This window comes from Eptesicus fuscus, chromosome 1 (assembly GCF_027574615.1).
Source record: "Eptesicus fuscus isolate TK198812 chromosome 1, DD_ASM_mEF_20220401, whole genome shotgun sequence".
In the NCBI taxonomy this organism is placed as follows: Eukaryota; Metazoa; Chordata; class Mammalia; order Chiroptera; family Vespertilionidae; genus Eptesicus; species Eptesicus fuscus.
In genome coordinates, this window is record NC_072473.1 from 47,827,337 (window position 1) to 47,841,291 (window position 13,955).

The window sequence follows — 13,955 nt, forward strand, 5'->3', positions numbered from 1 at the left end:
CATGTTCCCAAAATTCATCTACAATATTGTTAGTGTCCTCCTTTAAACAGTAATCCTAGATAATAAAGAGGTAATATGCAAATTGATCCTCACACCCTCATATAAGGTGGCCTCCCCCATGTGGTCAAAGATGGCCACCACAAGATGGTCAGCAGGGGAGAGTAGTAGTGGGCAACCAGGCCTGCAGGGGAGGGCACTTGGGGGGTCCGGACCTGCAGAGGAGGGCAGTTGGGGGCAACAGGGCCTGCAGGGGAGGGCAGTTAGGGGCGACCAGGCCAGCAGGGGAGGGCAGTTAGGGGCGACTGGGCCAGCAGGTGAGGGCAGTTGGGGGTGACCAGGCCAGCAGGGGAAGGCAGTTGGGGGCAATTGGGCCAGCAGGCAGTTAGGCATCAATCAGGCTGGCAGGGGAGTGGTTAGGAGGTGATCAGGCTGGCAGGCAGAAGCGTTTAGGGGCAATCAGGCAGGCAGGCAGGCGAGCAGTTGGGAGCCAGCAGTCCTGGATTGTGAGAGGGATGTCCGACTGCCGGTTTAGGCCCGATCCCCAAGGGGTCCCAGATTGGAGAGGGTGCAGGCTGGGCTGAGGAACACCCCTCCCCCAGTGCATGAATTAAGTGCACCGGGCCTCTAGTTAGTCTACAAGTCCCTTGAGCATTGGAACTCTAATTTACCTCTTTGTTCTCAATGCTTAAAACAGAGGAAACCTCGTTGAGCAGTTATGTATGCAGTTTCTCCCCATTTGCTTATATGTTAGAAGTCCAAATTATTTAAGTCCAGTGTTCAAGGCTTTTTGTGATATGGCTTATTTTTCCAGTCTCAATACATTTAATTCCCTTACAAAAATATTAAACACCAACCAAATGAATATAGTCACTGTTACTTTAAACCATCTCTACTCCTTTATTCATTGAACATGTTATTTTCCCCATTATTCCTTTGGTTTTGAAGGGTATCCCAATTTTAATGATATACCTTATTCTAAGTTTAGCTCTTGCAGTCTCCTACAAGATTAAATTTCCCATCCCCTAACCCTGTGGTCAGCAAACTGCAGCTCACGAGCCACATGTGGCTCTTTGGCCCCTTGAGTGTGGCTCTTCCACAAAATACCACGGCCTGGGCGAGTCTATTTTGAAGAAGTGGTGTTAGAAGAAGTTTAAGTTTAAAAAAAAGAAATTCCAATCATTGTACTGTTGATATTTGGCTCTGTTGACTAATGAGTTTGCCGACCACTGCCCTAACCCATTGAGAAGTGATATCTGTGACATGAATGTAGACTTCAGTTTCCTCATGTGTAAAGTAGGGCTAGAAATGTCTTGTTTGTAAAATTTTTAGGAGAGAGGATCTGATGACATGATGGATGTTAGGTACAAGTTAAAAGTCAGCCTAATATATTTTAGATTTATCCTTTCTTCCTTCTCCATTAATATGGTACTGAGTTAATTAAATTATAATTTTTTGTTGTGCATGTCTTATATGTCCTTCTAAATTGTACCTTATTTAGGGGAAATATTGTTTTATGAATATCTTTGTGTAAGATATACAAAATACATAGCTTAAAATTTGGCACATAGTATTACATAAGTATTTCTTTATTAGGTGATTCTGAGTCAATACTATTAAGTGACTCCCCAAAACAACTAAGTTCCATTAATAGAAAATTGGGATTCAAAATAAAGAAAGTGACAGTCTTACTCTGTTAAATTATAGTCAGACCATATTTGTAATCTGGTGTTCAACCCCAGTATTCATGGGGCATCTCCTCTTGTAAAGCATGGAGAAGCTGATATGTTGGGATGGGTATGAGAGGGAGGCAGGGAGAAGTGGGTATAAATATTGTCTCATTATGTCTGAAGGATTGTCATTGAATAAAGGAGTTAAATATTTTCTGTAGAACCCCAAAGGGCAAAACCAATGAGAACAGATCACAGTTCAATAAAAAGAAAGCATTTTCTCAGAATGGTTTCACCTACATCAGAAGTTGCCAATATTGGCCAGATATGTTTTGCTTGTGTGTGTGTGTGTGTGTGTGTGTGTGTGTGTGTGTGTGTGTGTGTGTGATTAGTTTATAACATTTCACATAAAAAATTATATTTTCAGTTTTGGGAATGAAGATCTGACATTACTGGTCTATATTCCTGCATGGCAATAGCCAGCATTTGCTCCTCACCTAGATGGTGTGCACTTTCCACTTTTCCCAAACACCAGCTACCTTAAATTACTTGCTTGACTCTTATATAGGCATTTGAATTTTCCATCCTTCTCAGGTCAGGGGCCTAGGCAAATCTTAAGCTCCTTCCTTACTCCAAGGGTTTTTATACCTCATATAGGAGGGACTAAAGGAAAATGCAAGGAACCCGGCAATCAGATCCAACCTGGCTTTCAGTTCTGGTGCAGTCATTTGCCAACTGTATGACTTTAAGCAAGTAACTTGACCTCTTTGAGTCTCAACTTCTTCATTTGTAGACAGCTCTCCTCACAGTGTTAATGTGAGAACTAAATAAAACAACTTAGATAGAGGTCATGCCACTTAGTAGATGCTGAAATATTCATTAATAATAATCTTAATTAATAAATAATAAGTTTCCTTCTTATTTATCACACCCTTTCTGTCCATTGGCAGTATCACAGAAGTAGTAAATTCACCCTTATTAAAGGCATTTGAGAAGAAGTTGGACTTGTTGGGAAACATGTACATAAGGCAGAACTTTGGACTCAATAGTAGGTGATTTCCACAATTGCTTCCTAATAATTTAAAAACCTGTATATGACTCCAAAATGTCCATTTGGATTATTTTAGGTGTACCTTACAGATTTAAGGATTTTTAATAAACAACAGAGAGACTAGGGCTCTTGTGAAAGAAGTTGGGGTCAGGGCTAAAGTATAATGTGTTGAGGTTCAGGGATAGACTGACATCTAACAAATTTTGAGTTAAATCATGGCTCTGACAAATACTAACTGTATATTCTGGGCCACCTAATCTTTCTTAGTTTCAGTTTCCTCATTTTTAAAATGAAGATATTAACCCGGCTGGTGTGGCTCAGTGGTTGAGTGTCGACCCATGAACCAGGAGATCAGGGTTTGATTTCCAGTCAGGGCACATGCTCTGGTTGTGGGCTCCATTCCCAGCGGAGGCTTGCAGAAGGCAGCCAATTGACGATTCTTTCTCATCATTGATGTTTTCATTTCTCTCTCCCTCTCCCTTCCTCTCTCTGAAATGAATAAAAAACATATTTTAAAATGAAGATACTAATATTTCCCTAATTGGGTTCTTGTGAGGATAAGTGAGATAATAAATGTAAAACATCTTCACAAGTGCTTCAGAATAAAAACTTAATAAATGGTACTTATTACTACTACTACTACTACTACTACTACTACTACTACTATTACCACTACTATTATTAGACCAGACAGTCAGGCCTTGGGGAAAATGCACAGCTAGACTCAGAATGAAGTATGTGGGTCTTTCCCCAAGCCACTGCTGCCCGCTTTTCCTCTCCACAATGCCCCAAGCCTCCAAAATGCTTTGTCTGGAATGTAAGTGTGAGGTCATTGAAGATAACAGGGAGCATGATTTGCTGTGGTAATGCAAGTTATTAAGTTACTCCCCTCAGTCCAGCTGAAATCTTTTACTAGTTGATGCTTGTTTCAAAGTGCAAGACTGAGCTGGTATGAGAAGAGAGAGAGTGAGAAGACACTTCCTCTCAGCCAGAGGTCATGGTCCTCCACAGGGAACAGAATGACCCAGTCTAAAGTCTGGGCCCTTGATGAGTTTGGAGCCTCTACATTTATAAACCAGTCACTCCACTACACATATTTGTCCCCTTCCCCCACAGAATCACTGGGCAGGAATTTCCTTGACCTGAAACCATCCCCCCTTCTCATCCTTGTGCTCCACACAGCTGGCAAAAGGCAGACAGCAAAACAAAAATAAGCCTCTCAGCACAGAGAGAGAGAGAGAGAGAGGGAGAGAGAGAGAGAGGGAGAGAGAGAGAGAGAGCGCTTTACAGCAGTGCTTAGGAACCTCATGTTAACAAAGTACCTTCCTGACCACCTCTCAACACCCCAAACAGACTAAAACATTTTTTCACTATCTTAGAGCAGCTCTTGCCTGGTTATATTTAAAGATCTGCTGAGTCATTGAAGAGCAGGCTGGCAGATTTCAAGAGGCAAGGACTATACCCTAGTCCAGTGATGGCGAACCTATGACACGCGTGTCAGCACTGACACGCATAGCCATTTCTGATGACACGCGGCCGCTGAGGCGGCCGCATGCCGAGGATGAAACATTTGCTGCTCCTGAGGATGAAACATTTGCGACTAGAGTCTTGGAGTTAGAGTCTAACTCCAAGACTCTAGTCGCAAATGTTTCATCCTCCCCTATTAGACACTCTGTGCCGCAGGGCTGTAGGCCAAAACACCAGAAGTCTGGCACAGAGCGTCTAGTTCTGGGACTTCCGATTAAGCCGGGATCTTTGCCCTCACTTCCGCCGGCAGAGCAGGAAGCAGCAGAACGCAGCGGGGGACTCATCTCTGGGGGCCCTGCCATTACCAGTAACCAAATAACAGTTAACCACAGCAACCATTATCTACTGTTCTGGGGTGTCATGGATTCCTAATCCATCATTACTGAGATAAGTGAGGGGGAGGCTGGGAGAAGCGAGGGTTTGTGGCATGCTATGGGTGCCGTTTCCCGCCATTAGAAATAGTGGCAGCCATTTTAATTCACATAAGGAACACATCTTACTCCATAGTGCAGACTCCATTTCACCACTATTACTGTTGTGCATCCTTATTAACCCCTATTTCTGCTTATTAACCCTACCCTTTCCTAAAAGACAGTTATATGCACCATTTTGTGGTTAGTTAGGCTAGTTAACCCCTAATTACCTGCAGGCCTAACAAGCTATCTATAATTCTATCTTCTGTCACTGCCCCCCTGATGGAGAACCAAAAAAAACAAAAAAACAAAAAAAAACTAAGGCTAAGTAAAGGAAGTGGTAGTAGCAGTGGCCAACCCTTTCAAGAGACATGGACCAAGATGTATGGCTTTATAGAAAAAAATGGCAGATCATTTCGCGTTCTATGTACTGAAACGGTAGTAAGCAGAATGTGGAATAGAAATAGACATTTTGAAACTAATCATTCCCAGCTCTTGGAAAAAAGTGAGGATGAAAGGAAGGAATACATTTCCAGGCAGCTACACCTTTATAAGAGCCAATCTAATTCCATCCTTAAATTTATGAAAGGCTCTACAAATTTAACATCTGCAAGTTTGAGCATTGCTCACTCTATAGCTCAGCATGGAAAAGCGCTCAGTGAGGGAGAATTTATTAAAGAAACTCTCCTAAGATGTGCACCAGTTCTATTTCATTATATGCAGAATAAAGATGCAATTATTAAGAGAATATCTGAGTTACCACTCAGTAGAAATATCATAAAAGACGGAATAATGAGACTGAACACAAATGTACAACATCAATTAAAGAGAGACATAAGGAAGTGTAAATATTTTTCGATCTCTCTTGATGAAACTACCGATGTCACATCACATGCTCAGTTGGCCATTATTGGTCGATATTCTGATGGTCTCACAATGAGAGAAGAGTTGATAAAGTTAGTATCAGTGTCAACAAGTAAATCAGGAAGCGAAATATGTAAGGTTGTTATACAAACATTTCGTGACCTAAGCATTGACATCTCTAAAGTTGTGTCAGTGATGACAGATGGGGCACCAAATATGGTGGGGAAAAAAGTTGGATTTGTCAAATTGTTTACAGAAGCTATTGGACATCTGATTGTGCCTTTTCATTGTATTATCCATCAGGAGGCTTTATGTGCCAAGGCAGGATTCACCGACTTAAATGACTTAATGTCAGTTGTTACAAAAATAGTTAATTTAATAGCTGCTCGCCCCCTTCACAAGCGAGAATTTTCGGCACTTTTACTGGAGGTTGATTCCACCTACAGTGGACTGCTGATGTACAATAATGTAAGATGGCTGAGCCAAGGCAAAGTTCTTGAGCACTTTGTGGAGTGCTTTGAAGAAATTAAGGTATTTCTTGACAATAAGGATCTGGGAAACTTTCCTCAGCTTAATGATGATAAGTGGGTCAACACCCTGATGTTTTTTACAGATCTCTCTGTTCATATTAATGAACTGAACTTAAAGTTACAAGGTTTTGACGTTATGTTTGGATACATAAAAGCTTTTGAAAGTAAAGTTAAAATTTTCAAGCTAGATGTAGAAACTAAAACTTATAAGTATTTTCCTTGAGTAACAAAGTATTTTGAGAAGGCCAGTGAAGCTGTACAAAATGAAATGGAACTCTTGCATATGAAGTACCAGCATGGTTTAGACTTGTTACTTGACCAGTTTAGTGATAGATTTAGTCAATTTAGAAGTCTAGAACAGACCATGAAAAGAATTAAGTATCCTGATGTAATAGTCTACAGTAGTTTGGAATTAAATGGTTTCCAATGGATGCAAATTGATGATTTGGAGATGCAACTTGCAGAATTTCAAGACAGTATCTGGGCTCAGGTGTTTGTCAACTTGAGGTCAAAGCTTGAGAATCTGGAAAGGTGCCGCTTGGAGAATCAAGAGGAGTGCCACTACGAACAGGAAATTTGGAGTGCCTGGAACCGACTACCAGACACTTTTAGCACCCTGAAAAATATAGCAATGGCTTTACTCACAATTTCTCCCTCTACATACTTTTGTGAGGCCTTATTCTCAGCGTTAAATAATATCAAAACCAACAAAAGAAACAGATTGACAGATGAAGTTAGTAGCGCTTGCTTGGGCCTGAAGTGTACAAAATACCAACCTTCAATTGAAGATTTAGCCAATGAAATTCAGCAACAAAAAAGTCACTAATAGGCAGGTTCGTTAAAGAATTCCCCCTCCCCCTCACTTATCTTAGTTCACGGCACCCCACACAAGCTAAATAATATCAAGACCAACAAAAGAAACCGACTGACAGATGAACAAAGTCACTAAGCAGGTAAGTTAAATATTTAGTTTTTGGTTTATTACATACAATTATATATAACAATTATACATTTATGTTATTTAAACTATAAATATCGCGAAATAATGTTTTTTCCTCAAACTGACACACTACCCGAGTTATGCTCAGTTTTTTGGCGAAGTTTGATACACCAAGCTCAAAAGGTTGCCCATCACTGCCCTAGTCTATAGGTGAGTAAGTAGAAAGGTGAAATCTACATGGCTTTCTCCCATGAAGCAGAAAAAGGTCACCCACTTCTAGAAAGCATCTATTAAAACTTCTTATTCTATCACTTTTTGTTTTCTTACAAAAGAGTAAGGATGAGAGGGAAGGGACACTCTTACCAGTGGGTCACTTGCCTGAATTGTAATGCCCCTGCTATTGGTAGCTGAGAGCAGCATAAAAGTGTTAGCATGATGTATACATTTTCCTCTTTCCTTTTCAGTTTCTGCTCACTGGCATTGTTGCCATGGCACATGCCAGTTGCTGGAAAGTGATATATATATATATATATATATATATATATATATATGAAATATTGTATTCTCCACTGTATTTCTGAATTTATTAATGCAAAACTTAGCAGTTAGAGAATTTTCATTTTGGGGCTTCATATTGGAGCTTCTTTAGAGACAGTTGTTTCCCTGGTTTTCACCCTGTAAACCTGCAGTCCTGAAATTTTACAAAGTCCTAGGCTTCTCCTTAGTCCTATTCCACAAATTCCAAGCCCCTTTCTCTTTCAAGGCAACTGGTCCCTCTGTTTGTTAGTTGCTGCCTTCCTTCATCTACTTTTGCCACCTCTAGTTCCTCAACCTGTCTCCCATGACTGGCACAGCCAGATATTTCCAACATGCCATTTCCTACCCATCAAAGTCTTCCTCACAGCCTCTCACTTTGCTGAAACCACCTCGTCACAGAGGAACAAGAGTAGATAAAAAGGATGCTACTTTGATAAGTTTCAAATGCTGGTATTAAGATTTATGTTCAGGCAGCCATATCCAAGACCTAGAACAAATCAGGCAAGCCAGAAATTGCTTGAAGCTGGCAGGAGACCTAGTCCTCTATGTCTATCCACCTTTTTATTGAGGTATAATTAACATATAACATTATATTAATTTCAGGTTTACAACACAATGAATCAATATTTGTATATCCTTTCCCTTTTTTGTTGTTAATCATCACCTGAGGATATTATTTCCATTGGATTTTTTTAAGGCATTATATGTGTACATATCTTACCATTGCCCCCCTACCCCACTCCCATACATGCCCTCAACCCCCAGTGTTTTGCGTCCATTGGTTATGCTTATATGCATGCACACAGGTCCTTCGGTTGATCTCTTTCCCCCCCCCTCTTCCTAACCTTCACGCTGTAATTTAACAGTCTGTTTGATGCTTTACTTCCTCTGTATCTATATTTTGGTTCATCAGTTCATAATGTTCTTTATTATCCATAAATGAGTGAGATCATGTGGTATTTTTATTTCATTGACTGGCTTATTTCACTTAGCATAATGCTCTCCAGTTCCATCCAGGTTGCTGCAAATGGTAAGAATTCCTTCTTTTTCATGGCAGCATAGTATTCCATTGTGTAGATGTACCATAGTTTTCTGATCCAGTCATCTGCTGATGGACACCTAGGCTGTTTCCAAATCTTAGATATTGTAAATTGTGCTGCTATGAGCATAGGGGTGTATATATCTTTTCTGATTGGTGTTTCTAGTTTCTTAGGATATATTCCTAGGAGTGGGATTACTGGGTCAAATGGGAGTTCCATTTTAGTTTTTTGAGGAAATTCTATATTGCTCTCCACAGTGGCTGCACCAGTCTGCATTCCCACCAGCAGTGCACGAGGGTTCCTTTTTCTCCGCATCTTCCCCAACATTTGTCATTTTTTTGATTTGTTGATGATAGCCATTCTGACAGGTGTGAGATGGTAGCGCATTGTCGTTTTGATTTGCATCTCTTGGATAATTAGTGACTTTGAGCATGTTTTCATGTGTCTCTTGGACTTTCTTCTGTCTTCTTTCGAAAAGATTCTATTTAGGTCAGTTGCCCATTTTTTTATTGGATCATTTTCCATTGGATTTTTTTTTTTGAGAGAGAGTGGAAGGGAGGGAGAGAGAAAGAGAGAGAGTGAGAGAGAGAGAGAGAGAGAGAGAGAGAGAGAAAGAGATGAGAGAGACACATTCGTTGGTTGCCTCCTGCATGCATCCCGACCAGGTGGGGCTGGGGATCCAACCTGCAACTCAGGTACATGCCCTTGACCAGGAATCGTACCTGTAACCCTTTGGTGCTGTGCTGGTTGACGGTTTTACCATTGAGCAACACCAGCCAGGGCTATCCTTTCCCCTTTGCATGCAGTTTTTAGGTACTTTGCAGCGGACATGTTGGTTTTCTTTGTTACAGCTAATTGATATGAGAAATGGTGGCAGACTAGAAAATGGGAGTGTTGCCATTGGACATGTTTGAAACTAAATGATTTCAATTCCTAGGAAGTATAAAGTGCTTAAAAATTCACCAAGTGCTTTCAGGAACATTATCTACTTTGCTTCTCAAACCAACTTGGGGGTAGGCACTGGATGAATCAACATCACCTTGTCATTAATAAGGAAACTGAGACTGGAGGCAATTAAGGATCATTCCACAATAATCTATATAAATAAAAGCCTAAGCGACCCTTACAATGGGTCAACTGGATGACCGGCCAGTAGCTGTGACATGCACTGACCACCAAGGGGCAGACGCTCAATGCAGGAGCTGCCCCCTGGTGGTCAGTGAACTCCCACAGCTGACCTCCCATGGCCAGCCAACCACTTGTGGTCCCTCCCCCCTCCAGCTGCCCCCAATCAGGACTGGGCGAGACACCTGATTGGCCCCAATCACTGGCCAGGCCAAGGGAACCCACCCATGCACTAATTTCGTGCACTGGGCCTCTAGTTTAGATAATAAGTGGAGGAATCAGACTTTGGAAATACATTTCTGTTTATAGTACTATATTTGCAAGCTCACTGCACAGATTTGTTATTGAATAAGTGAATAAATGAGCACATATTTTATTTGGAAACATTATTTCCAACTTTGAGTTAAGGATTTGCTCTACCCTTTATGTAGCATGATTTGAATTCTCAACAATGTCAATCTGGTAAAATGATAAACATTTTATTTATTAACTCACTAATTAATTATTTTATTCACTTACACATTTATTGAGTACCAACTTTGTACCAGACCCTGTGCTGGATTCTGAAAATACAAAGAGAAATAAATAATACATAATCTCAGTTCTCAAAGACCTCACAAACTGGGGACTGACATCTCATAGTAAACATAAGAGCAGCTGCTTATGAAATGCCATCACCAAAATCTCAAGTCATATCCCTCTTGCACAGTGAGAATGGCCCTTCTAAAAATGGAGAAGTCTTTTATTTTGGGTACATTGATATAATGAATACAGTCTTCCTAAAAACAGAAATTAAATTCAGCCTGTAAGATGAGAGAGAGAGAGAGAGAGAGAGAGAGAGAGAGAGAGAGAGAGAGGTGTGTAAGTAGGTGGAGGCCTGGGGGATTGGTAAGTATGAGCAATGGGGGAGTTAGGCTATCCTAGTGAGTTTTAATTCTGTGTGTATATATTGTATAGAGCCGTGTTTGGCAAACTGCAGCTCGCGAACCACATGCTGCTCTTTGGCCCCTTGAGTGTGGCTCTTCCACAAAATACCACGGCCTGGGCGAGTCTATTTTGAAGAAGTGGCGTTAGGAGAAGTTTAAGTTTAAAAAATTTAGCTCTCAAAAGAAATTTCAATCATTGTACTGTTGATATTTGGCTTTGTTGACTAATGAGTTTGCCGACCACTGGTACAGAGGATCGAGGTGACACGGATTGTTGTATAAGAGCTGATCTTAGATTTTTTTTTCCAAGTAAATGGTCAGCAGACCTAGATCATCATTATTTCACTTGCTTTAAAGACCTAACACTCCAGGGTCTTTTGTAGAATGGGTAAACTGATTCTGATCAAATATTACACTTTTTTAGTATCTACCTCTCAGTTCTAGGTGCTATGTTAGATGCTGTCAATGTATATTTTTGTTTAATCCTTAATCTGATCCTAAGCAGTTCTTATGAGTTTCACTTTATATATAAGGAACTGAATTTCAGAGAGTTTAATGATTTGTTCAAGATAATACATATAGAGAGTAACTTGGTGGATTTGAAATTTTGATTTTCGACATTTTTGTCCTCCGGCCTCACTGCGGTTTTCATTTTTCCACACTACTTTGGCTTTATTTTTCATAGGTGACATTAAGTCTACCCTCCATTTGTCAAAGCTTCTTGCCTCCCTTCAACATTATTCTTCCCTAGCATGTACTTAAGTAATCTTCAGAAAAGGTTTTACAGCCTTCATGGGTACTGTGGCCCAGAGCCTTAATCCGGGTTCTTAAGTGTCTTGGATAACTATAAAATGGAAAATCAAAGTCACAGATATCTCAGGAAAAATGATCCTGGGATGTGAATTTCTTGGGCAACTGGTCATCTCTAGTTTACTTCCTTAGATTCATAAGCCTACCCAAAGTGTTCCCTGAGAACTAGGAGTAATGAGGATGATGGGGAAAGGCTTTATTTCTGAGAGTGCTTCAGCAAAGTGCCTCACCCATTCCTGCTTCCATATGTTCTGTGCAGACATGGAGGTGGGAAGTAGACATGAGTTCCTTTCATCCCTGAGTTTATGTCATGGTTTTCTTTCCTAAAAGAAAGAAAAAGTGAAAGAACAACTTAAATGACCACCAGCAGGACCATGAGTGAAGACGACTGGGATACATGAAAGATCAGTGTGCTTAAAATACCAGGGTTTGAATCCAGACTTTGTTCATTACTACCAATGTAATCTTGGAAAAGTTAACAGTTGTGAGTCAGAATGTCCTCATCTGTAAATTAGAACATAAGTTCTAATTTTATAGATGAAAGGATAAGTCTAAAAGTGTTTTGTAAACTTAGAAAGGGTTTAAAGATTTAAAGTGTCACTTTTTTATGATCACAAAATAAATGCTATGCTTCAGTGATGTAACTTTGTGCTGGCTTTCCTAAAAGCCTGAACATGTGTAGCTTAAGGGATTGGACTTTGCCTCTGTACTAGCTGCATTACAATTGTAGTAACTATGGGCTGAGAGAAGTGGACTGCTTGTTATGTATTGAGCAAGTGTGAAAAGAGGGTTATACATTCTGGGTTCAGAAGATGGCAGGCAGAATAAAACCCCTAATCCTCCCTTTCACTCCTCCAAAACCCCTTTTATTTATTCAAACTTAACATTTGAGGCTTGTATCTGGCTTGGCTTTCCCCCCTCTTCGTTGTATACTAGTATAACAAGGATTTGTTGACTTGGTGAAAAGCATTATTCTCCTTTCCATTTCCAAGGACTAGTTGTGCTTCTCCACTAGACGGAGATTCAAAACAGTGAGTTGAAAGGGGGTAAGTTCATACCAAAGAATCATATATGGTCAGAATTTAGAGAGGACCCTGGAAGTCAGGTCCATTTTGTACAGATTGGGCAGTTGAAACCTAGGCAAGAAAAGAGATTAGACCATATTTACAAAGCTCATCATGGCACATTCAGATTGGAAATAAAGGGCTTCAACTCTCTGGTCAGTACTTTCCAGTTCAGATGTTCTGTGATCTTCATGATTTTGACCCTTTCTACTACTACACATTGGGAAAAATGGAATCTGAAATCCCAGCTCTGAGTTAAGTGGGAATATGTGCCCTCCCTTCCCCTTTGATTTTTTAAGGGCCTAGCAGATGAAGGGACTATGATTACCACATGAAATAGTTTCATACCACTCTTCATCAAAATCGCATTTCTGAATTCTGCTAATTAGTTCTGTGTTGTTGGCTTTCTGTCTGTGCATATGTGCCCATTGATCTTACATGAAGTCCACCTGCTTTCTGAGTAATCCATTCGATTATTTTTTGAGATACCAAAAGTATCTTGAACTTCCTGCTTATATTCTGGCTTGCTTGCCACCATGGTACTTAGGTTTTAATTGGCAATTAGACATGCATAATTGTTCATGTATGATATCAAAAGAATCTGTTAAGAATTGTACATATTGCATCTTTATTTTCATGGTAGTTGTGTGTGGAGAATTTTTGGTATATGAGTGTTGTTTAGATTGCAAAATATTTTCATTGTAATTTCATTTGAATTAAATTTCAAAGAACTGGCTGCATAAGATATATGCTTTTAGAACAACAGCATATCAATGATAAAGAAGGCATGTATTTGTACTGTGAAGTCTTATTTTTTTAAAAAAATATATATTTTATTGATTTTTTACAGAGAGGAAGGGAGAGAGATAGAGAGTTAGAAACATCGATGAGAGAGAAATATTGATCAGCTGCCTCTTGCACACCCCCTACTGGGGATGTGCCCGCAACCAAGGTACCTGCCCTTGACTGGAATCGAACCTGGGACCCTTCAGTCCTCAGGCTGATGCTCTATCCACTGAGCCAAACCGGTCAGGGCTGAAGTCTTATTTTTTACATTCATTATGTGTTACTTTTCTGATTTCATTTGGCTTTTCATTTTGAGGAGTTATTATAGACTAGAGGCCCAGTGCATTAAATTTGTACACTGGGGGGGAGGGTGTCCCTCAGCCCAGTCTGACATTCCTCTCACAATCTGGGACTGCTGGCTCCCAACCACTTGCCTGCCTTCCTGCCTGATTGCCCCTAACAGCCTCTGCCTGCCAGCCTGATCACCCCCTAACCACTCCGTTGCCAGCCTGATCAATGACTAACTGCTCCCCTCCTGGCCTAATCGCATCCAACTGCCCTTGCCTGCTGACCTCGTCACCCTCAACTGCCCTCCTCTGCCAGCCATCTTGTGGCAGCCATCTTGTGACCACATGGGGTGGCCATCTTGTGCGAGGGTGTGATGGTCAATTTGCA

At 40.6% G+C, this 13,955-nt stretch overlaps 1 protein-coding gene across 3 annotated transcripts in view; it reads left to right on the top strand.

Annotated features, from left to right (window-relative positions):
- Nucleotides 1-13,955, top strand: part of AR (androgen receptor) — a 317,783-nt gene that overhangs the window by 15,040 nt on the left and 288,788 nt on the right. The window lies entirely within an intron of this gene.